Here is a 25,240-nt window from a genome sequence, read left to right on the forward strand (position 1 = left end):
GTGCTGCAATTCATGGGGTCGCAAAGAGCCGGACACTACTGAGCGACTGAACTGAACTGAAGGTCTTTGCAGATGGAATTAAGGTACTGATTACTAATTGATGGACCTTAAAATGGGAAGGTTATCCTGGTTTATCAAGACTGTCTCAAGGTAATCAGGGAAAAGGAAGGGGGAAGAAAGAAAGTGAAAGGTGTGGCAGAAGAAGGAGGCAGAGGAAAGATGAGGATGAAGGGGAGACAGTTGAAGAGTGAGAAGGCTTCGCTCACTATTACTGGTTTTGAAAATGGAAGGAAGGGACCATACCCAGGGGATGTGGATGGTCTCTGAGGATGGCTGAGGATGACTCCTGATTGATAGGCAGCAAGGAAACAGGAATCTCAGTCCCACAACCATGTGGAACTGAATTCTGCCAACAATCTGAACATTCTTGGAAGCAGATTCCTCCCAGAGCTTTCTGATAGGATCCCAGTCTTTCAATACCTTGAAAGACTTGGATCATAGAAACCAACCAAGCCCACTGGATTTCTGAACTGCAGGGCTGAAAATAATGTATTTGCATTATTTTAAGCTGATAAATGGTAATTTGTACAGTAATGATAGAAAACTAAATCATAGGGCCAAGTGGTAGATCAACAGTTCCTTGAGGGCAAACTTAGTATTTTCTTAACTCTGAAAGCCGAACAGCCAGCACACTTCCCAGCAGACATTCACGCCACAGGCACATTTAGAGAAAAATAAGGTGCTTCTAGTGGTAAAGAATCCACCTGCCAGTGCAGGAGACACAAGAGACATGGGTTTGATCCCAGGGTTGGGAAGCTCTGTCTCTGCAAGGAGGGGTTAGCACCATGGAGTCTGAAGCCTGTCTGCCTGGAATCATATCCCTGCTCTACGGTTTTTAGCTGTGTGACCTTAGCCACGGTCCTTAATCTCTTTGACTAATTCTTAATTCATAAGATGAGGATTATAATGCTACTTTAAACATAATGTTGCTGTAAGGATTAAGTTACTTGTGCATAAACATGTGTATGAGCCTAGAATATAATAGTCAATGCATAAATGCTAATGTATTACTAATATCTCTGGGGTAGTGATCATGTTGTTCCTTTGTGTCCTGACCCTGTTTGGCCATGCATCCACTCGACTTGAGTGCCGGGCTGCTATTCTTTGTGCACAGCCATATCATGAGCACCTAGCGAAGCACATGTAATGAGTTCTTAGTAATTGCTTATTTCATGAATAAATGAATGGATAAGTGAATAACATCATTGACAAGCTGCATGGATTGGCAAAATCAGCAAAGACTGTTGAATCTGACAGGTGTAGGAGTTGGCTTACATGTATTTTCCTGAAGCTGTCTTTTTTTGGAAAAAAAAAAAATTCTGATAAGGGTTTGATTTTTCCATCGTTTTTCTGTTCTAATAAATGTGCAACTCATTTAGAAAATCAACTTCAGGTCGAGTTGGTGAAGTTAGTTCACAATTAGGTATGTCTTTTTGCTCCAAACATAGAGAACCAACAGGAAGTATAGAGAGATATGAAAACACAGAGGAAGACTTGAAAACATGCTAAGTGCTCTCTGGTTTAGCCGAATGTAAGCTGACTGGGAATGGGAGTCCGAGGCAAACTGTTTCCTCGGGTTGGAAGCTGGTATTGGTGACATGAATTTGAGCAAATTCTGTGAGATAGAGGACAGGGCAACCCACTCTAGTATTCTTGCTTGGAAAATCTCATGGACAGAGGAGCCTGGTGGGCAGTCCATGGGGTCGCAAAGAGTCAGACAAGACTGAGCGACTGAACAACCACAACAAATGGTGGCAGGAGACCTGAGTGTTGATGGAAATTTAAAATGCTCCTCCTGAGTTGGGGCCAGAACCAGGCTTGGCATTTGAACCTAAAAGAGGATGTGAGACACATTTCACTGCAAAATAGAACAGAGAGATGTGCTGGGGTTCCTGTTGCTAGGGCGACAGTTTTACAGGAAGTCCTGGCCTAGGATGTGGGGAGACCAAACACATAGCCATAGCTGGGACTTGAATCAGGCCCCACGTGGTTTGCCTGCTGCATCCTTGATGCCCTGGGTGTTTCCATGAGGCAGAAGCTCTGCTGTGGGCTAAGTTGCTTCAGATCAGATCAGATCAGTCGCTCAGTCATGTCCGACTCTTTGTGACCCCATGAATCACAGCACACCAGGCCTCCCTGTCCATCATCAACTCCCGGAGTTCACTCAGACTCATGTACATTGAGTCAGTGATGCCATCCAGACATCTCATCCTCTGTCGTGCTCTTCTCCTCCTGCCCCCAGTCCCTCCCGGCATCAGAGTCTTTTCCAATGAGTCAATTCTTTGCATCAGGTGGCCAAAGTACTGCAGTTTCAGCTTTAGCATCATTCCTTCCAAAGAAATCCCAGGGCTGATCTCCTTCAGAATGGACTGGTTGGATCTCCTTGCAGTCCAAGGGACTCTCAGGAGTCTTCTCCAACACCACAGTTCAAAACCATCAATTCTTCAGCGCTCAGCCTTCTTCACAATCCAACTCTCACATCCATACATGACCACGGGAAAAACCATAGCCTTGACTAGATGAACCTTTGTTGGCAAAGTAATGTCTCTGCTTTTGAATATGCTATCTAGGTTGGTCACTCCTTTCCTTCCAAGGAGTAAGCGCCTTTTAATTTCATGGCTGCAGTCACCATCTGCAGTGATTTTGCAGCCCAGAAAAATAAAGTCTGACACTGTTTCCACTGTTACCCCATCTATTTCCCATGAAGTGATGGGACCAGATGCCATGATCTTAGTTTTCTGAATGTTGAGCTTTAAGCCAACTTTTTCACTCTTCACTTTCACTTTCATTAAGATGCTTTTGAGTTCCTCTTCACTTTCTGCCATAAGGGTGGTGTCATCTGCATATCTGAAGTTATTGATACTTCTCCCAGCAATCTTGATTCCAGCCTGTGCTTCTTCCAGTCCAGCATTTCTCATGATGTACTCTGCATATAAGTTAAATAAGCAGGGTGACAATATACAGCCTTGACGTACTCCTTTTCTTATTTGGAAGCAGTCTGTTGTTCCATGTCCAGTTCTAACTGTTGCTTCCTGACCTGCATACAAATTTCTCAAGAGGCAGGTGAGGTGGTCTGGTATTCCCATCTCTTTCAGAAGTTGCTTCAGTCCTACCCAACTCTTGGTGACTTACGGACTGTAGCCCGCCAGTCTCTTCTGTCCATGAGATTCCCCAGGCAAGAATACTGGAGTGGGTTGCCATGCCCTCCTCTGGGGACCTAACTGACCCAGGAATCTAACCCCTGTCTCTTGCATCTCCTGCATGGGCAGACAAGTTCTTTACCAATTAGTTCAGTTCAGTTCAGTCGCTCAGTCATGTCCGACTCTTTGCGACCCCATGAGTCACAGCACGCCAGGCCTCCCTATCCATCACCAACTCCTGGAGCTCACCCAAACTCATGTGCATCCAGTCGGTGATGCCATCCACCATCTCATCCTCTGTCGTCCCCTTTTCCTCCTGCCTCCAATCCTTCCCAGCATCAGGGTATTTTCCAATGAGTCAACTCTTCACATGAGGTGGCCAAAGTATTGCAGTTTCAGCCTCAGCATCAGTCCTTCCAATGAACACCCAGGACTGGATTCCTTTAGGATGGACTGGTTGGACCTCCTTGCAGTCCAAGGGACTCTCAAGAGTCTTCTCCAACACCACGGTTCAAAAGCATCAATTCTTCGGAGCTCACCATTCTTCACATCCATACATGACCACTGGAAAAACCATAGCCTTGACTAGATGGACCTTTGTTGGTAAAGTAATGTCTCTGCTTTTGAATATGCTATCTAGGTTGATCATAACTTTCCTTCCAAGGAGTAAGTGTCTTTTAATTTCATGGCTGCAATCACCATCTGCAGTGATATTGGAGCCCCCAAAAATAAAGTCGGACACTATTTCCACTGTTTGCCCATCTATTTCCCAGGAAGTGATGGGACCAGATGCCATGATCTTCATTTTCGGAATGCTGAGCTTTAAGCCGACTTTTTCACTCTCCTTTTTCACTTCCATCAAGAGGCATTTTAGTTCCTCTTCACTTTCTGCCATAAGGGTGGTATCATCTGCATATCTGAGGTTACTGATATTTCTCCCGGCAATCTTGATTCCAGCTTGTGTTTCTTCCAGCCCAGCATTTCTCATGATGTACTCTGCATATAAGTTAAATAAGCAGGGTGACAATATACAGCCTTGAAGTACTCATTTTCCTATTTGGAATCAGTCTGTTATTCCATGTCCAATTCTAACTGTTGCTTCCTGACCTGCATATAGGTTTCTCAAGAGGCAGGTCAGGTGGTCTGGTCATAGAAAAGAAATGCAAAAAAGCAAAATGGCTGTCTGAGGAGGCCTTACAAATAGATATGGAAAGAATGGAAGCGAAAAACAAAGGAGAAAAGGAAAGATATTCCCATTTGAATGCAGAGTTCCAAAGAATAGCAAGGAGAGATAAGAAAGCTTTCTTCAGCGATCACTGCAAAGAAATAGAGGAAAACATTAGAATGGGAAAGACTAGAGATCTCTTCAAAAAAATTAGAGATAACAAGGGAATATTTCATTCAAAGATGAGCACAATAAAAGACAGAAATGGTATGGACCTAACAGAAAAAGACGATATTAAGAAGAAGTGGCAAGAATATACAGAAGAACTGTACAAAAAACATCTTCATGACCCAGATAATCACGATGGTGTAATCACTCACCTAGAACCAGACATCCTGGAATGTGAAGTCAAGTGGGCCTTGAAAAGCATCACTGCGAACAAAGCTAGTGGAGGTGATGGAATTCCAGTTGAGCTATTCCAAATCCTGAAAGATGATGCTGTGAAAGTGCTGCACTCGATATGCCAGCAAATTTGGGCAACTCAGCAGTGGCCACAGGACTGGAAAAGGTCAGTTTTCATTCCAATCCCAAAGAAAGGCAATGCCAAAGAATGCTCAAACTACCACACAACTGCAGTCATCTCACATGCTAGTAAAGTCATGCTCAAAATTCTCCAAGCCAGGCTTCAGCAATACGTGAACCGTGAACTTCCAGATGTTCAAGCTGGTTTTAGAAAAGGCAGAGGAACCAGAGATCAAATTGCCAACATCCACTGGATCAGCAAAAAAGCAAGAGAGTTCCAGAAAAACATCTATTTCTGCTTTATTGACTATGCCGAAGCCTTTGACTGTGTGGATCACAATAAACTGTGGAAAAGACGAGATAGGTGTATGTAAAAAGTTATTGATTCAGTGATTCACTTTGGTATACGGCAGAAGCTAACACAACATACTAAAGCAACTACATGTCGATGAGAATTAATTTAAGCAGTAGGAAAAAGAGTAAGCAAAAAAAAAATTGTAAGGTTTAAGTAAAACACATCAGAAACCACAATAAATAGAAACAGATTTAACTCACTAACTAAAATAAAATAAGCACCAGATTGCTTTGGGAAAAAAAAAAAAAAAACAAGCAGAAGATCCAACTGAAGACACTTTGATAGGAAACAGACAAGGTAGCACGTGCCAACACTCCAGGGACCGAGGGGCTGTGGGCATAAAGAGAGGCATAGGGCATCCTCTCAGCATTCTGCTTGCGTTTCCTCAAATCTCCACTTAGAAGCTGCTTAGATAGTTCTCTTGGGGAGGGAGAAAAGAAATTAGAGGGTGGTATTAGAGATGATTCACATAGCGGCTTCAATCCTATCCATGTTGCTGTATTACTCGGAAGGAAGAAATAGAAAGCAAATATGGCAAAACATTAAGATCTAATTAAGCAGGGTTATGAATGCATTGGCATTCATATTATTCTCTGCTTTTGTCTATATGTTTGGGATAATTAATAATTCAATATAATTAAAACAAAAGTCAAACTAACAAATGAGATGTTTTTCTGGTAATTTGCTTGTTCTCAGTGTTGGTTTCCTAATTTTTCAATAGTGAGAATTTGAAGAACAGTGTATATATGTCACTTTAGAAAGTTAAATCCTCCTGGGTTATCTTCTTTTAAGTGTTCTGAATTTCACTAACTGCTAATGTGACTTTAGCAACTGTATTAGCTTCTCTGAGCCTTGGTTTCCTCTTTGGTAGAGCTACTCCTTATAATGAGATCATTCTGACGTGTCTGCTGTTACATTGCTGGTTATATGTCTGCTTTTACACTCTGACCTAAAATGTCAGTGTGAGAAAACCCAAGTAGGCAAATATGATTATTCCAACTCTGGCTCCTTTACTACCTTGTCAAATGGCCTTTGTTGAGAGATTTATCTCTGGCTTCCAAATTTCTCCTCTAATAATTCATGCTTCTTATCTATTTGTTTACTTACTTTTTAATCTTGTCAACTGTTCAAGGATTGGCTGGCATTGGATGTCATAAACGTATTTCTTCTTATTCTTGGAAACTATTGATCATGAAATATTTGAGTGGAGGTGCCTAAGATTAAATGCATCACATATACTGAGAAGAACTGGTTGGTTGAGGTAGTTTTGGGGCTAAGGTAGGCAGATTATTTTGAGAAAAAGGAAATGAGCAACAATAACTAATAATCCCAATGATACATTGAAAGTAGTAATATTTAGCATTTATTAACACATGTCATGTATCAGAAACTGTGCCATGAGCTTAATACACACTATCTTACTTATCACAACAGTTCTATGAAAAAATACTGTTATTATCCCTAGATAATGAGGCAGATGGTGACTGCAGCCACAAAATTAAAAGATGCTTGCTTCTGGGAAGAAGCTATGACAAACCTAGACAATACATTAAAAAGCAGCCAACAAAGGTGCATATAGTCAAAGCTATGGCTTTTCTAGTAGTCATGAACGAACGTGAGAGTGGGACCATGAAGAAGGCTGAGCGCCACAGAACTGATGCTTTCAAACTGCAGTGCTGGAGAAGAGTCTTGAGAGTTCCTTGGACTGCAAGGAGATCCAACCAGTCAGTCTTAAAGGAAATCAACCCTGAATATTCATTGGAAGGACTAATGCTGAAGCTGAAGCTCCAATACTTTGGCCACCTGATGCAAAGAGCCAACTCATTGGAAAAGACCCTGATGCTGGGAAAGATTGAAGGCAGGAGGAGAAGGAGGTGACAGAGGATGAGATGGCTGGATGGCATCACTGATTCAATGGACATGAGTTTGAGCAAGCTCCTGGAGACAGTGAAGGGCAGGTAAGCCTTGACGTGCTGCAGTCTTTGGGGTTGCAAAGAGTTGGACATGACTTAGTGACTGAACAACAACAAAGGAGGCTAACTAAAGAGTTCCAACAACACACAGAGAAAGTATCAGTCTGCAAACATCATGCACAGATCATTATGTCCCATAAATCCACCCTGGAGATACGCAGTCTTGAATGCTCCATAGCATGGCTGGTGCAATCTGTTCCACTGAGCTTTTGTCCCTTCTCAGAAGGGCGAAGCCTCTCTGGCATGATTTTAAAGAGATGTAAATGTTGGTAGGTACTTGCATGGAAAAATATGTGTCATCTTCTTATGTCCATTTGATTGACATTCATAAAAAATGACATTCACTTGCATACGAAACCCCAGGCTTGAACATATAAATCTTAATCCAAAGGCAATAGAAATAATCACAAGTAAGTGGGATCTATTAAAACAATGGGGTGTTCCATTAAAAAAACATTTTAAAGAGATGTCAAGAAAATGTTTACATTAATCTCTGTTTGCTTCCTTTTCTGAAATAGTAAAACCCTTTACTGTATAAAGTTCAGCTCTTTCACCTTAACGAGCCACTATGTTGAACACATTTAGAATAGCAGAAGGTTCCCATCTGCTATCATTTGTTTTTGAGCCAAGATTGCACAAACTTTAAGATCTATTTGTATGTAACACATAATCTCATGAGTGCCTTTAGTATAATTTTTACATTTTGGTATAGATTTTAGTTAATTATCTTTAAAATGTTATCTTAAATGTTAGCACGGTTTAAAAGTAATTTTATAAAATCTCCTTTAATGCAATATTTGATAGTATTCATCCCGTGTCAATACACTCATTTGTTTTCTCTATTCGATGCTGGCACACCAAAAGCATGACTTGTCAACAAATAAATTTTTAAAATTACATTATTGAAAAAGACCCAAGATATATCCATATATAAATTGAAGTTAAATGCTTGTCACAGCTTCTTAAATAAAAATCTGTTTTATTACCTTCTTTTGGGAGGGCTTCCATTTTCCTCTTTAGATACCCAGTCATATTAGTTCTATTTGTGTGTTTGTTTTTAAGTCATGAAATTGAAGACAGAAGCCTTTGTCTTATAGAAGTTTTTATCAACTCATTGCAGATTTTGCTAGTCTTTACCCAAAAGATGAAAAAGCTGTGCTCTTACCATTTTTCTCTTAACAAAAAGTAATAAGTGAACCTCTAGAAACATCTTGCTTTGCTTTGAAAGAATTCCAATATTCTGAATACAGATATGATGAAGATGATATTGCAGCATATTTGCAAAATGATTTTTTCATTAGTAGTTTTCATTAACTTGTTTTTCCACATCGATATTCCTCCTACTTCTTGTCCTTTGTCCAAATACCCATAATTGAAACAAATGAGTATGACTTTGAATAAAAAATAACTTAAAATTGCATAAGGGCAAGGGCCACCTTTGTAGCTGGTTGCCTTCGCTGGGCCAGGCAGAGCAGGAAGGCTTAGAAAGTTTTGAGGCAGACAGTCTGAAGCGTGGGGTCCCCCGAGACGTGGAACCTAGGGTGGAGGCTTTGTTTGATTGAATAGGAAGTTCTGGTGATAAGTGAATTAACAATGAAAACCAAACCACCTAATAGTAGCGTCATGAATTGATATCAAGTTTTAAAATAATGATGACGATCATCATTCAAATTTTAAAATAATGATGATCAACTCATTTATTCATTCATTTGATAAATATGGCTGATTATTATGTGTTGGATAGTGTTCTGGGGGATTTGGGGGAGGAATCAATATAAGACTACTCCTTGGTGGCTTAACACACATTCAGTGCATGAGATAGTTATATCTGCGAGAACATCTAGTAAGATGCATAAATTACTGTGAGAGGTATAAATTACTGCAGTAAGGAGAGGCACAGTGACGAGAAGCCAGGTTCAGTTTGAATCACAATCTAGCTGACTTTGGGTAAATAACCGGACCAGCTTGATTCTCAGTTTTCTTATTTGTCAAATGGAAATAATACCAATCTTGCAACATTTTATAAGAATTATTGATCATGGACACAACTGTTTGCCATAACCACCTGACATGGAGGAAATTAAAAAAAAGAAAAAAGAATGACAGCTACCATATTGCTCCTCCTATTTCTGCAGTTGCCAATATTACAAACCCCAAATCTTCCCTTACCCATAGTTCCAAAGTTCCCCCATCTTCAAAAAACGATTCAATTTTTCATTAACTAATTTGTTGGCAGACTGACAGAAACCTGTATTTACAGGCTGTGTTTCTACTATTTGGTGTGAATATTGACACTTAAACCTGCAGAAATACTGATATTTCACCAAGGAGTTTTGCTCCAATCTCCGTTGCAAGAATTACGCAATATGCTGTGTAGATAATATGTAGCTGTTATTGTTTAATTTCAAAGCAACATTAAAAAGGAAACAAAATAAACAAACAAAAGTGGAAGCACAGCGGCCCCAGGTTTTGAGAAGGGACTGACCTGGCTCTTCACCCCACCTGCTGCTATGTCAAGGCTACTGTATACCTTTCATATTACTCAGTATTGAATGTTCCAATTACGATGTGTCTTGCTGAAGGTATAACTTCGCATAAGCAGATGGTGTAATTTATTTATGCACTAGAGAGCAATTCTTTCTCCAGAAGAGTATTTCTTAACTAAAAGTGTATTCTACATAAATTTTATTTGTAATTTTGCATGCTGTGGTTGTTGAGTAAACATTAAAAAATAATCTTAACAGGTTGTTATCTTCTGCTCGTGTTTTGTTTACTGTGACACATTTCTCCTGTTCCAGAGTGTTTAGTGAGATAGACAACAATTTCCTTTGTAGTCAGAACACTAACACCAGCAGAAACACAGCATAAATAGTGCTGGAACAAGCCAAGAAATATACACAGGGAAAAAACTCCAAAGATGAATGTTCCTAAAATTCACATTTAGGCTGAAATAGGAGAAATATTTATAGGCATATATATATATACTTGAAATTCAACATATATACTTGAAATATATTTACCGACATAGAAGTATATATAGAAGAGAAGGGGATGACAGAGGATAAGATGGTAGGATGGTATCACCGACTCCATGGACATGAGTTTGAGCAAGCTCTGGGAGTTGGTGATGGACAGGGAGGCCTGGCGTGATGCAGTCCGTGGGGTCGCAGAGAGTTGGACATGACTGAGCGACTGAACTGAACTGAGGAGAAGTATATGATTACTCCATTTTTGCAGCTTCAAGGTATATTTGTTCTGCCTTGGAGGAAAACACGTGCGCGCACACACACACACTTGGTTATGTCAGCTTATTTCCTCCTATTACTATATTGTTCTAGAAATGGCAACAACTATCATGAGTTATAGGCAAGGATCTTAAATACAGACAGAATATGAACCAGGGTACCATTTCCTTTTTCTATGTTGTCTACCCCTTACAGTCCCTTATTTGGTGATGGAAGCAATGCCTGAATAAGTGGGTAAATGCTCTTTGATTTAATAAACGTATTTGTGTGGACCTTGTTGTACCTTGTTACCAGAATTTTGGGGGAGATGTAGGCTTCCTGAAGACTTCTGTCCTCTATGTTACCACAGGCGCAGTATGGTGAGAAAAACCCTGTGTTTGATGAAAGACTCAAAACAGATTCAAGTCCAAGGGCCCAGATTATCATTTTTATGGGAATGTTGATGAAGGTCATCACAGAGGCCAAGCAAAATTAGACAATGATTAATCACAAGAAGGTCATTGGAAAGTTCGGTGTGATCTCTGAACTGTCAGAAACCTTTGTACAGAAAGCTGTGTAAAAATATAAAAGATGTTATAACATTATAATAAGCAGCTTTTCATGTTTAGTGCACTAAACATGGAGTCTCTATTGGACTACCTCATTTGAAAATCAGTGTGTGGATCACAATAAACTGTGGAAAATTCTGGAAGAGGTGGGAACACCAGACCACCTGACCTGCCTCTTGAGAAACCTACATGCAGGTCAGGAAGCAACAGTTACAACTGGACATGGAACAACAGACTGGTTCCATATAGGAAAAGGAGTACATCAAAGCCGAAGATTGTCACCCTGCTTATTTAGCTTCTATGCAGAGTACATCATGAGAAATGCTGGGCTGGAAGAAGCACAAGCTGGAATCAAGATTGCTGGGAGAAATATCAGTAACCTCAGATATGCAGATGACACCACCCTTATGGCAGAAAGTGAAGAGGAACTAAAAAACCTCTTGATGAAAGTAAAAGAGGAGAGAGAAAAAGTTGGCTTAAAGCTCAACATTCAGAAAACTAAGATCATGGTATCTGGTCCCATCACTTCATGGGAAATAGATGGGGAAACAGTGGACTTTATTTTGGGGGGGGCTCCAAAATCACTGCAGATGGTGATTGCAGCCATGAAATTAAAAGACGCTTACTTCTTAGAAGGAAAGTTATGACCAACCTAGATAGCATATTCAAAAGCAGAGACATTACTTTGCCAACAAAGGTCCATCTAGTCAAGGCTATGTTTTTCCTGTGGTCATGTATGGATGTGAGAGTTGGACTGTGAAGAAGGCTGAGGGCTGAAGAATTGATACTTTTGAACTGTGGTGTTGGAGAAGACTCTTGAGAGTCCCTTGGACTGCAAGGAGATCCAACCAGTCCATCCTAAAGGAGATCAGTCTTGGGTGTTCATTGGAAGGACTGATGCTAAAGCTGAAATTCCAATACTTTGGCCACCTGATGTGAAAAGCTGACTCATTGGAAAAGACCCTGATGCTGGGAGGGATTGGGGGCAGGAGGAGAAGGGGACGACAGAGGATGAGATGGCTGGATGGCATCACTGACTCGATGCACATGAGTTTGGGTGACCTCCAGGAGTTGGTGGTGGACGGGGAGGCATTGCGTGCTGTGGGGTCACAAAGAGTCGGACACGACTGAGCAACTGAATTGAACTAAACTGATCATATACTTGGCTCCATGATGAAGCATTAGAAAAAGTTTCCTTGCCTGTCTTGTAAACATCAAATCATTTCAGAAAGGGTAGTGATTTTAGGAATTTAACTTCTCTTCCTCCTGAGAAACTATGTATAAGTGAATCTAGACACTTGACTAACACCTGCAAAAAGTGCTTATTTGTTTTTATACAGCTTGTTTTATTCTATTTGTATCCTGAGTTGATTTTTTTTTTACACAGATGTGTGAAAGTCATATATTAGTTTCAAGGGACATCTAATTAATTAAACTTCTTGCCAGCTGAGAGTCAAAGTAGACTTTTACCCAAAAATAAGCAATAGAAAGTAAATTTCCCCTGAATCTTTTCTGTACAATTCAAGTATATTTTAGCGATGTTGCTTAAAAAAACATTAGCAAAGAATGTAGTAAGTTATGAGAACAACTTTAGGGTAAAGTAAGGAGACTATTGGGTGATTTAGGAAACTGGAGTTACATTGGAGAACTTTTAAAATTATTTTCATGAAAACGTAGCTGTAAAATTATTTTTATTTGACAGCATGTCACTGTCCATAGAATCCTATTATCTGTCCAAGGTAGATAATTTGCTTGAATGTATAATTGGCCTTAGTTTAAATGATTGTCTTTAATCTACTGACACAGAAGGAATCAATAGTTTTGCAGTAAGTTTGAATATCGAAAACATTTAAGATCCATTTCCATTTTTTAGTGACTGTCACAATGAGATCAATTTAATACATCTTAGAAAGATGACTTTAATATATAAAGTGTAATTTAAAAACTAATTTCTAGTGTCCTCTGAAGGTATTTGTCTAAACATTCAATACGTCTGTAGTGTCTAACAAGGGGTCCTCAGTCAGGTATCTGTAGCCTCTCATAAAGTCTAATAAAGTAGATTTAGGACAGAAGTAGGAAAAAATGGTGGTTTGGGGGGAATAATAGAATTATAATGCTTTTCTTTCCATTAATCCATGGAGTCTTTTAAAATATTTACTTTTTAAAAAAATTTTCTTGCTTTTGCTCACATTACAGAGAAGTTGAGCTTGGTATTCCAGATTGGCTAATGGAAAAAGTAGTTATTTTATCATCATCATTGAAACAGATCTTCAAAATCTTGGGCTTGCTAGCATGGGAATTATACATAGTAAAAGATGTAAAGATAAGAAACCACTGTTCTCAAGAGAAATAGCCTATCTTTGACTTGGATTCAATCTCTCACTAATGGTTCTAAGTACTACTCTTTAGACAATTCACTTTTGCCTTTAGCATTTCTGCCTCTAGTCTCCCCAGAAAATAATCTCTCTTTTTTCTTGAAAAGTAAAGTGGTGAGGGGGTTCCCTCTACCTGAAAGAGTCTTGACCTATCCTGCTAGTTTGTGAAAACAAATACTGTCTGTTTCCTTTGTTTGGAAACAGATGGCACACTCATGGGCGATTGAAGAAAGTTTAGTCAATTTTTTACAAAGCTAAGAGCAGGGTTAAAGATCAAAGATGGATGGTAAAGGACTCAGGAGCCAGCCTTTGCCTGAAAGAAGCAATCACGGCAACGCAGGTAGACCTGTGGTGCTTGGAGATGGACCACTCAATCAGAGACTTCCGTGGGAATATGCGGCCACTGCTGGCCCACGGCAACAGAGCAGGAGCTTGGCGCCCCTGTACTTCCCTCTCTTACTCCCACCTTCCTCTCTCCTGTTGCTACCTCCCACTGGGAGAACCCGACTGGAGGTGAGGGAAGGGCCGCCTGGGTAATGCAGATTACAGAGTTTAGCTCTGGGAGCCTGGCTGGGTCCCTAAAGTGTGGAGGTGGGCAGTAAATGGAAAATTAGAGCACCATTCTCAGTTGCGCCATGCGCAGCACAATGAAACTATAAGGTGTGGACTGTTTTATTGAACAAATGCACATTCAAGTCTAGGGTTCTCTAGCGATTAACTTTGTGACTCTGGGCAAGTTAATGGCTTCCTTTCCATCAGGTATTTAAATTTGGGACAACCTACTATTCGAATTATGGCACTAGAGCAGACTCTTGAGAGTACCTTGGACAGCAAGGAGATCAAACCAGTCAATCCTAAAGCAAACCAATCCCGACTATTCATTGGAAAGACTGATACTGAAGCTCTGATATTTGGCCACCTGATATAAGGAGCCAACTCATTGGAAAAGACATTGATGCTGGGAAAGATTGAAGGCAAAAGGAGACAGGTGACAAAGGATGTTATGGTTGGATAGCATCACCGACTCAGTGGACATGAGTCTGAACAAACTTCTGGAGATAGTGAAGGACAGGGTAGCCTGGTGTCCTGCAGTCTATGGGGTCACAGAGAGTCAGACACGACTTAGGAACTGAACAACAACTATGCATTATTATGGTTATTAGATGAGCTAGATCCACATATACCTTAATGCCAGTGGCTGTATTCTACCTAAGAATGCTAGCCATCACTAAAAGCTGGGTAAGAGGAAGGGGAAGATTCTTCTCCAGAGCCTTGAGAGGAGCATGGCCCTGCCAACATCTTGATTTCAGATTTCTAGCCCCTGGAACTGACAGAGAGTAAATTTCTGTTCCTTTGTCTCCCAGTGTGTGATAGGTTGTTATAGCAGCCCTATAAAAGGAATGCAAGTGCTTCTTCCCACCCAACATTTTTAACATCTCAGAAATCAAGACACGTCTAGAGAAAGGTAGCATGACTGTCAGCAAGGCACATCCATAGCTCCTGAACTTGGCAGAAATGGATGTCGGCAGTTTTCATGAGGCACTTAAGGACCCGTTTTTTTAATTACTAGGAAACAAAGTGTTGGGGGAAAGGTAGGAGAAAGGATGGATTTGACAAGTTCAGAACAGTCCCAAAGCCAGAGGCCAAATTAAGCCTAACTCTAATAATTGCCTGCCTCAGGAGCTAGGAAACCAATGAAACACAATGCTTTTAATGCGTTCTTAGGATGTTTTATTACAAACACTCTTGAACTCACCAAGGACTGCCTTGTATAGTAAAATACAGTCATGACTGTTAGTCCAAAAGTGATTTGAAGAGGTAGATTTTGAGCATGAGGAAAAGTTTAGGAAAACTTACAAGAATTCATGTCAGTTGAATTTTCATTTTCAGTTCAGTTCAGTTCAGTTGCTCAATCGTGTCTGACTCTTTGGGACTCCATGGACTGCAGCATGCCAGGCTTCCCTGTCCATCACCAACTCTCAAAGTTTACTCAAACTCATGTCCATCGAGTTGGTGATGCCATCCAACCATCTCATCCTCTGTCATCCCCTTCTCCTCCTGCCTTCAATCTTTCCCAGCATCAGGGTCTTTTCCAATGAGTCAGTTATTCGCATCAGGTGGCCAAAGTACTGGAGTTTCACCTTCAACATAATTTTCATTTCAAGTATGCATTATCATGCTGTATTATCAGAATCCATTTCTGAGTAAATCTAGAAGAATTATCTTAGTGCATGTGAAATACAATCTTAAAGTAATGAACTCATTATATCATATTTTAATTGGTGCCAGTTTATTTTTTGGAGTACGCACAATGATTTACAGTTGTGTCTTAAATTCAGTGTTACAGTATTCTTTATTTAAGTATCCTAGCTCCAATGATTCAGATATATTTGGTTCTTTTCTTTAAAAAAAAAACATTATTGTGGCAAAATATATGTAAATATAAAGCTTATTGTCTTAACCATTTTAACTATAAAATTCAATGGTATTAAATTTGTTCAGAATGTTCATCTTGTAAGACTGAAGCTCTGTACCCATTAAACAGTAGCCGTTCCCCCATCCGCTGGATCATGGAAAAAGCAAGAGAGTTCCAGAAAAACATTTATTATCTTCTTTATTGACTATGCCAAAACCTTTGACTGTGTGGATCACAATAAACTGGAAAATTCTGAAAGAGATGGGAATACCAGACCACATGATCTGCCTCTTGAGAAATTTGTATGCAGGTCAGGAAGCAAGTTAGAACTGGACATGGAACAACAGACTGCTTCCAAATAGGAAAAGGAGTACATCAAGGCTGTATATTGTCACCCTGTTTATTTAACTTATATGCAGAGTACATATGAGAAACGCTGGACTGGAAGAAACACAAGCTGGAATCAAGATTGCTGGGAGAAATATCAATAACTTCAGATATGCAGATGACACCACCCTTATGGCAGAAAGTGAAGAGGAACTAAAAAGCCTCTTGATGAAGGTGAAAGAGGAGAGTGAAAAAGTTGGCTTAAAGCTCAACATTCAGAAAACTATTATCATGGCATCCGGTCCCACCACTTCATGGGAAATAGATGGAGAAACAGTGTCAGACTTTATTTTTCTGGGCTCCAAAATCACTGCACATGGTAACTGCAGCCATGAAATTAAAAGACGCTTACTCCTTGGAAGGAAAATTATGACCAACCTAGATAGCACATTCAAAAGCAGAGACATTACTTTGCCATCAAAGTTCTGTCTAGTCAAGGCTATGGTTTTTCCTGTGGTCATGTATGGATGTGAGAGTTGGACTGTGAAGAGGGCTGAGTGCCGAAGAGTTGATGCTTTTGAACTGTGGTGTTGGAGAAGACTCTTGAGAGTCCCATGGACTGCAAGGAAATCCAACCAGTCCATTCTAAAGGAGATCAGTCTTGGGTGTTCATTGGAAGGACTGATGCTAAAGCTGAAACTCCAGTACTTTGGCCACCTCATGCGAAGAGTTGACTCATTGGAAAAGACTCTGATGCTGGGAGGGATTGGGGGCAGGAGAAGGGGACGACAAAGGATGAGATGGCTGGATGGCATCACTGACTCGACGGACGTGAGTCTGAGTGAACTCCGGGAGTTGGTGATGGACAGGGAGGCCTGGTGTGCTGTGATTCATGGGGTTGCAAAGAGTCAGACACAACTGAGCAACTGATCTGATCTGATCTGATTCCCCCATCCAGCCCCTTTTCTGACCTGCCAATCATCATCCTACTCCCTGTCTCTATGAGTCTGACTACTCTTAAGTATTTCAGATAAGTGAAATCACACTGCACTTGTCCTTTCGTTGAATTTTTAAAAGTAGCATTTTAAAAGATCAAGACTCAAACGTCTCTCTACAGAGTAGCCACATGAAAGACTTCTTTACAAAATGGCCTTGGTTGAGCAATGGCTTTAAAGTTCAAGGTGATACCTTGCATAACCAAACCTAAGAATGTCTTTGGATGATTATTTGCCAACACTGTCATTTCACTGTGGAAAGTATCAGGCCCTGAACAAATATTTTCTAAATATACCCATTAGATGTTAATGCTCTCCCTAGCAGAGCTCAACAATGTCATTTGCAAATTCATTGGCAGTTTCTACCCTATTGTATCTTCTGTTCTGTATATAAAGAAACGGTTATGAGGAAGAGCCTATTAGGTAAGTGAAAATGGAGATACACATATTAGTCTATTTTATCACTTGAAAAGAAGCATAAAAATTTCACAAAATCATTGTGTGCACATTTTCTGCATTTCAAGCCCATAAGTTAGTCTCATAACATTGACTAGGTAATATAGATTGTTTATGACATAGTAAAGGGAAGATGGCATATATTTAAGAAAACATGTTTTAATAATTTTTAAAACTTACCTCATTAAATAGAAACTATTCTCCTTCTCACACAGTGTAAAATTATAGACTTTTAAAGCTGGAGAAAAAAAATCTTAGATCATCAAGTTCACGTTGTATTTTAGTGCCTAACCTATTAGCTTATATCTCAAACTGTTTATCTTTGTGGCTGGCATTTTGTGAGCTCCATAAGGAAACATTACTCTTTCTATATTACTTCTCTTCATCCTCACGGTGCGTGGAATCCACATCATTGATCTCTGAGTCAGCAATCTCAATCTAAAATGTCTGTAGCAGTCAGGCTGGGGACAGGGTGAGTGAGACAGGCCGGGTGATGCCTGAGGAACACTGGCAATGGAATAGGGAAGAACAAATCTGACTCCATGTTGGATTTGCTTCTTTACTTTAAACTCTGGGCTCTGTTGACTGTACTTAGTCATGCTGGCTCTACACCTTCTGTGAAAGAATGTTGCCTATAGACGGAAACATACAGGGCACCCCGTTCCCAAGGCTATCCTTTAAAGTATAACACTCTTCTATTCATTCAGGTCAGTTCAGTTCAGTTCAGTTGCTCAGTCGTGTCCAACTCTTTGAGACCCCATGAACTGCAGCACACCAGGCCTCCCTGTCCATCACCAACTCCCGGAGTCCACCCAAACCCATGTCCATTGAGTCGCTGATGCCATTCAACCATCTCATTCTCTGTTGCCCCTTTCTCCTCCTGCCCTCAATCTTCCCCAGCATCAGGGTCTTTTCCCATGAGTCAGCTTTTCACATCAGGTGGCCAAAGTATTGGAGTTTCAGCTCCAGCATCAGTCCTTCCAATGAACACCCAGGACTGATTTCCTTTAGGATGGACTGGTTGGATCTCCTTGCAGTCCAAGGGATGTTCAAGAGTCTTCTCCAACACCACAGTTCAAAAGCATCAATTCTTCTGTGCTCAGCTTTCTTTATAGTCCAACTCTCACATCCATACATGACCACTGGAAAAACCATAGCCTTGACTAGAGGGACCTTTGTTGGCAAAGTAATGTCTCTGCTTTTGAATATGCTATCTAGGTTGGTCACAACTTTCCTTCTAAGGAGTAGGCATCTTTTAACTTCATGGCGGCAATCACCATCTGCAGTGATTTTGGAGCCCCCCAAAATAAAGTCAGCTACTGTTTCCCCATCTATTTGCCATGAAGTGATGGGACCGGATGCCATGATAATAGTTTTCTGAATGTTGAGCTTTAAGCCAACTTTTTCACTCTCATCTTTCACTTTCATCAAGAGGCTTTTTAGTTCCTCTTCACTTTCTGCCATAAGGGTGGCATCATCTGCATATCTGAGGTTATTGATATTTCTCCCAGCAATCTTGAAGAAGCTAGAAAGCTTGTGGTTCCTCCAGCCCAGCGTTTCTCATAATGTATTCTGCATATAAGTTAAATAAGCAGGGAGACAATATACAGCCTTGACGTACTCCTTTTCCTATATGGAACCAGTCTGTTGTTCTATGTCCAGTTCTAACTGTTGCTTCCTGACTTGCATAGAGGTTTCTCAAGAGGCAGGTCAGGTGGTCTGGTATTTCCATCTCTTTCAGAATTTTCCACAGTTTATTCTTATCCACACAGTCAAAGGTTTTGGCATAGTCAATAAAGCAGAAATAGAAATTTTTCTGGAACTCTCTTGCTTTTTTGATGATTCAGCGGATGTTGGCAATTTGATCTCTGGTTCCTCTGCCTTTTCTAAAACCAGCTTGAACATCTGGAAGTTCACAGTTCACGTGTTGCTGAAGCCTGCCTTGGAAAATTTTGAGCATTACTTTACTAGTGTGTGAGATGAGTGCAATTGTGCGAAAGTTTGAGTCATATAGCGATAAAAAGTTGCAGATTATAGAGTAACATTTGTCTTGTTGTAGGTTTATGTGACAAGACCTGTGTGGACAGCTTCTAGAACAAAGGATTCTGGCAGCAAGAAGTTTCTAACAACCACATCCTCTCCTCTTTTATTTTACAAGAAGCCTACATTCTAACTTGATAAGATGGTTCTCTAGGACAGTAGTCTGGCTCTTCTCCATCTACTGAGCTTCTGAATAAAGTGGTTATTCCTTGTCCCAGCAACTTGTGTCTTGGCTTATTGGCCTGTCATGTGGTGGTGAGGAGAATGAATCTGGACTCAGTAACAGGGACGGTGTATATTTGAAAAGGGTGGGAACTGGACTTCAGTACCAGGTGATGGGGAAATACTAAGTCAGCCCCGATGTTTCTAGAGTGTTCTTTTTCAAGAAGAGTCAGAATAAGAGTTTCCCTTGCTTTGCTGCTATGTACAGGTTATATTTTCCAGACCATCTAACTGTAAGGACAAAATAGTGCTCATTTTGCAGTTTTTAGTATGAAAATCTGCAACACATTGCTGTAGGTGATTTCAATTTAATAAGTAGTTATTTTGTATCTTCTCTGCAAAAGGTACCATAATTTTGGATTCTAGAGATAGTTACAGATAAGACATGCTTTCTTTCTCAACCTGCTCAAAATCTTCTGGGTGGCAAATACATCCCCTCATCCAGTCTTTCTTACTCCTTAATAACTTACTGTCTGGTGTTTACATCAGAATGACAACAACTTACATTTTTGGTTCAATGCTGTCTTGAGCAGTGTGCATTATCTTTTGCAGGCATCTTCACAACAGCCCTGAGAAATAGGGTTTCTACTTTTTAATAGTGACCCCTACCATTCCCATTTCATAGGTGGGGAATCCTTGACATTACTCTCCTATTGACGCACAGATTTCCACCTAGGGCCATCTGATTCCTCTGCGGGTGCTCTTTCTAATCCCCACGAACACTATCTACGTAACTGGGGGAGACAGCGGCCAGTGTGGACTGTCACCGCCTTGTCCCCTGGACTCGGCATAGAACTTGGAGCAGCACATGCACTTTGCACTGCAGCTGCACATGGGAAGGAGCACGGTTTACTTGTTCTCACCCAAAGAGAATTTTTAAGTTCCCACACTTATAAATTCTCAAAAACACTTGCCCAGAGCTTAAAATGGGCTTCCCTTATGGGTCAGTTTGTAAAGAATCTGCATGCAATGCGGGAGACCTGGGTTCGATCCCTGGGTTGGGAAGATGCCCTGGAGAAGGGAAAGGCTACCCATTCCAATATTCTGGCCTGGAGAATTCCATGGATTGTATAGTCCACACTGTCACAGAGACTCAGACATGACTGAGTGACATTCACTTTCACTTTCAGAGATTAAAATAGTATCTGCCTTGTTGATAGCACATGATAAGAAGTTTATCTTATATAAAGATATATGGCAGATTTTATTTCCTTGGACTCCAAAATCACTGAGGACTGTGACTGCAGCCATGAAATTAAAAGATACTTGCTCCTTGGAAGGAGAGCTATGACCAATCTAGACAACATATTAAAAAGCAGAGACATCACTTTGCAAAAAATATCTGTATAGTCAAAGCTATGATTTTTTCAGTAGTCATGTATGGATGTGAGAGTTGGACCATGAAGAAAGCTGAGTCTTGAAGAATTGATGCTTTCCAACTGTGGTGCTTGTTCCCTTGGACTGCAAGGATATCAAACCAGTCCGTCCCAAAGGAAATCAGTCCTGAATATTCATTGGAAGGGCGGATGCTGAGGCTGAAGCTCCAATACTTTGACCACCTGATGCCAAGAGCTGACTCATTAGAAAAGACTCTGATGTTAGGAAAGATTGAAAGTGGGAGGAGAAGGGGATGAGATGGTTGGATGGCATCACTGACTCAATGGGTTTGAGCAAGCTCCGGAAGATGGTGATGGACAGAGAAGCCTGGCGAACTGCGCCTCACAGGGTGGCAAAGAGTTGGACATGACTGAGCGACTGAGCAACAGCAAGAATGATGATGCTGTTTACTGAACTAGGACCTATTGTGATGGGCATTCCATCCACCTACATGATAGTGATCCTTAACATCACAAAAACAATGTGTTTTTAAAAATACTAATAAAAAGATCCAGAGATTTGTTAATCAGCATCAAAGTCTCACTATGTTTGGTGAACTGAAAGAGAGACTGGTGGTGATATGAGGTGGAATTTTCAGGCAGCTGTCATTCAGGACTTTCCAAATTTCCATTAATATTAACCATATTTTTAATTTTTCTCCAATCCATGTTTTTGTTGTTCTGTCGTTAAGTTGCTTCTGATACTTTGCAACCCCATGGACTGCAGCATGCTAGGCTTCCCTGTCCTTCACCAGCACCCAGAGGTTGCTCAAACTCATATCCATTCAGTCAGTGATGCCATCCAATCATCTCATCGTTTGTCATCCCCTTTCCCTCCTCCCTTCAATTTTCCCAACATCAGGGTGATTTCCAATGAGCCAGTTCTTCACATCAGGTGGGGAAATTATTGGAGCTTTAACATCAGTCTTTCCAGTAAATATTCAGGGTTGATTTCCTTTAGGATTGACTGGTTGGATCTCCTTGCAGTCCAAGGGACTCTCAAGACTCTTCTCCAACACCACAGTTCAAAAGCATCAATTCTTCGGCTCTCAGATTTCTTTATGGTCCAACTCTCACATCCATACATGACTACTGGAAAAACCATAGTTTTGACTAGACAGACCTGTGTTGGCAAAGTAATGTCTCTCTTTTTTAATATGCTGTCTAGGTTTGTCATAGCTTTTCTTCCAAGGAGCAAGCGTCTTTTAATTTCATGGCTGCAGTCACCATCAACAGTGATTTTGGAGCCCAAGAAAATAAATTCTCTCACTGCTTCCATTATTTCCCCATCTATTTGCCATTAAGTGGTGGGGCCAGATGCCATGATCTTTGTTTTTTGAATGTGGAGTTTTAAGCCAGCTTTCACTTTCATCAAGAGGCCCTTTAGTTTTTCTTCACTTTCTACCATGAGGGTGGTGTTATCTGCATATCTGAGGTGGTTGATATTTCTTCCAGCAATCTTGATTCCAGCTTGTGCTTCATCTAGATGGTCATTTCACATGATGTACTCTGCATATGAGTTAATTAAACAGGGTTTAAAAAAATCTTTTTATGCAATAAAAAGATATTATACAATAATATAATCATACAAATGATTCAAAAGGGCACGTTCTCTTCAGTCTGAAGGCTTATGGTTGTCAGACTCTACACCCTGCAGGCCCGTTTTAAGGTGTCTAGGTGAACTCCTATGGAATTAGCCAATCTTGCATATTTAGAATCTCCAGAAGAAATGAGGTTTAACTGAAATATCCACAAGTGAGACTAACAGTTCTTTTAGTGTTTGTTACTTGACTCTCCTTAATCCTGGCAAGAAAGTAGACTAGTACTGTTCTGTTCAAGAAAAGAATGAACTGTGGCTTATGTATCCTTAGGCAAATGAATGCACTCACTTACAAGTTCATGCACAGCAAAGAAAGACTAAGGAAGATTTACGTCAAGATCTACTTCTTGACTCTAATTTATTATTCTTTGGACTTATGCAAAGGAAGCAGTGGGAACCTCATACTCTGAGCTATTATGGCTCCATGAACAACAGATTAGAAAGCACACTAGGGACCCATCCTTGATGGGTTAAGTGGGGTGGTTGTCATGGATTTGATGGTATAATCTTGGTCATCCATCTCCTCAACTTTTGTAAGAGGGCATAATGAGAAAATGTGGCTATTGGAAAAGCTTTAATCATTGTTGGATGTTCTTGTAAAATAAATAGCTGTATAATATGGAAGGGGATGAGATGTCAACCTGGGTTTTTACATAAACTGATTTAAAACTTCTGGCTCCTCCAAGCAAATGTCACTCTATCATGAATTTGCAGACTCAGTGTTCATTCTTTTGCTGGGTCCCTTGGCTATGCTTTTGCCCAATGCTGGAATCTTCTCTTAGTCATCATGTATCCTCAGGAACTAGTAAAGTGTCTGTCATAAAGGAGGCATTGGACATTTATTGGTGGCAAGAATGAGTGAGTGGATGAATAGGTCAATGAATGAATGGTGTGACTCAGTTCAGTACTGGAAATTATTTCTCAACTTTGAAAAGGGTTGATACCTCAGGAAATTCTTTTCATTTTCTCTTTTGCATATTTTTTTTTTCTGACCATGATTTTCTGTTATCTGCTTCTTTTTCTCTCTCATGCTCTTTCTCAAGAAAAGTTTCTCATCTTGTGGAATTAAAGACTAATATCAGTGTACTTTATAACATCACAATATTGTTCTGACTGATGAAATCCAGGTGACTTTCCGTATCTACTTTTTAAAAAACCTTTGATACAAGCTGCATTACTAAGCATTGCCAAGTATGTTTTCCAATTCGGAAATCAGTGAAAAGGAGATAACATTTAATTTAGGCTATGTAATTTAAATTACATAGCTTAATAACCATGAGCCTATGATGTAGGTATTTTTTCCCTCCATTCTGTGGAGGACAAAACAGGCTCAGTAAGGCTATCAAATTTATCCATGGTCATATATCAGGACATCAGGACTCAGATCTTTCTAACTTGAAAGGTCATATTTTGCACCAATGCCTCTTCCCAACCAAAGATAATATTGCAATTCAATTTTAAATTTTGAAAAATCATTTTTATATAGTGGGTAGCATTGATATATTGTGATGACTTTACATTGACCTTAAAGACATTTTGATTCCTAAAAACATATTCTCTGGGTTGTGAAATTTCTTCCCCATCCATCTTTTTAGGAAATTGCTTTCATTTCATGGGAAGGGTTGTCTGATAAACATTACAGCTTTGCTGTGAAGAAGCCTGGTAGGACATATTCCCATATCCGCTGTGCGTGCTATTCACTTCAGTCACATCTGACTCTTTGCTACCCTGTGGAGTATAGCCCATGGGGCTCCTCTGTCCATGGGCCTCTCCAGGCAAGAATACTGGAGTGGGTTGTCATGACCTCCTCCAGGAGACCTTCCCGACTCAGGGGTATGAACCTGCATCTCTTGTGTCTCCTGCTTTGGCAGCAGCTTCTTTGCCACTAGCACCACCAGGGAGGCCCGTGTCCACTTGGGGTGAGTAATCAGGCTTCACTGCTGGCATATAGATCCCACTGAGCTGCAGAAGTATGCCCCGATACTGTTCCCTGGGGTGAAGCGCAAACTTCAGTGACTCTTTCTTTGGAGATATACTGTTTGAGGACTTTTTCTCTCAAGGCCAGTCAAAAAACAGAAAAGACATGTGCCATCATTTCTCTTCAAACACATAGTGTGTCTTTTTTCATTTGACAATAACTCTCTGTGTCAAGCTCTTCCTTTTCCATCCTTTGTTTCATTGAATTAGAAACAAATAGGGCACTTAACTAGAAGATATAATTTTGTAATTTCAGATATCCGCAGGGGAAACTGCTCCTGCCCAGAACCTGGCTCCAGTTTCACCTGCTTGATAATTATTCAGAGCTAACTAAGACCGTCTCTCTACAAATGGTAATAAAATAAAAATATTCAACAAGAGAATAAGGATACTGACCTGCATGTCTGAAAGGAGTACATGGCTCATATCAGATCCTTGGAATGAGGTT

The sequence above is a fragment of the Bubalus bubalis genome, chromosome 11 (genome assembly GCF_019923935.1).
Source record: "Bubalus bubalis isolate 160015118507 breed Murrah chromosome 11, NDDB_SH_1, whole genome shotgun sequence".
Lineage (NCBI taxonomy): Eukaryota > Metazoa > Chordata > Mammalia > Artiodactyla > Bovidae > Bubalus > Bubalus bubalis.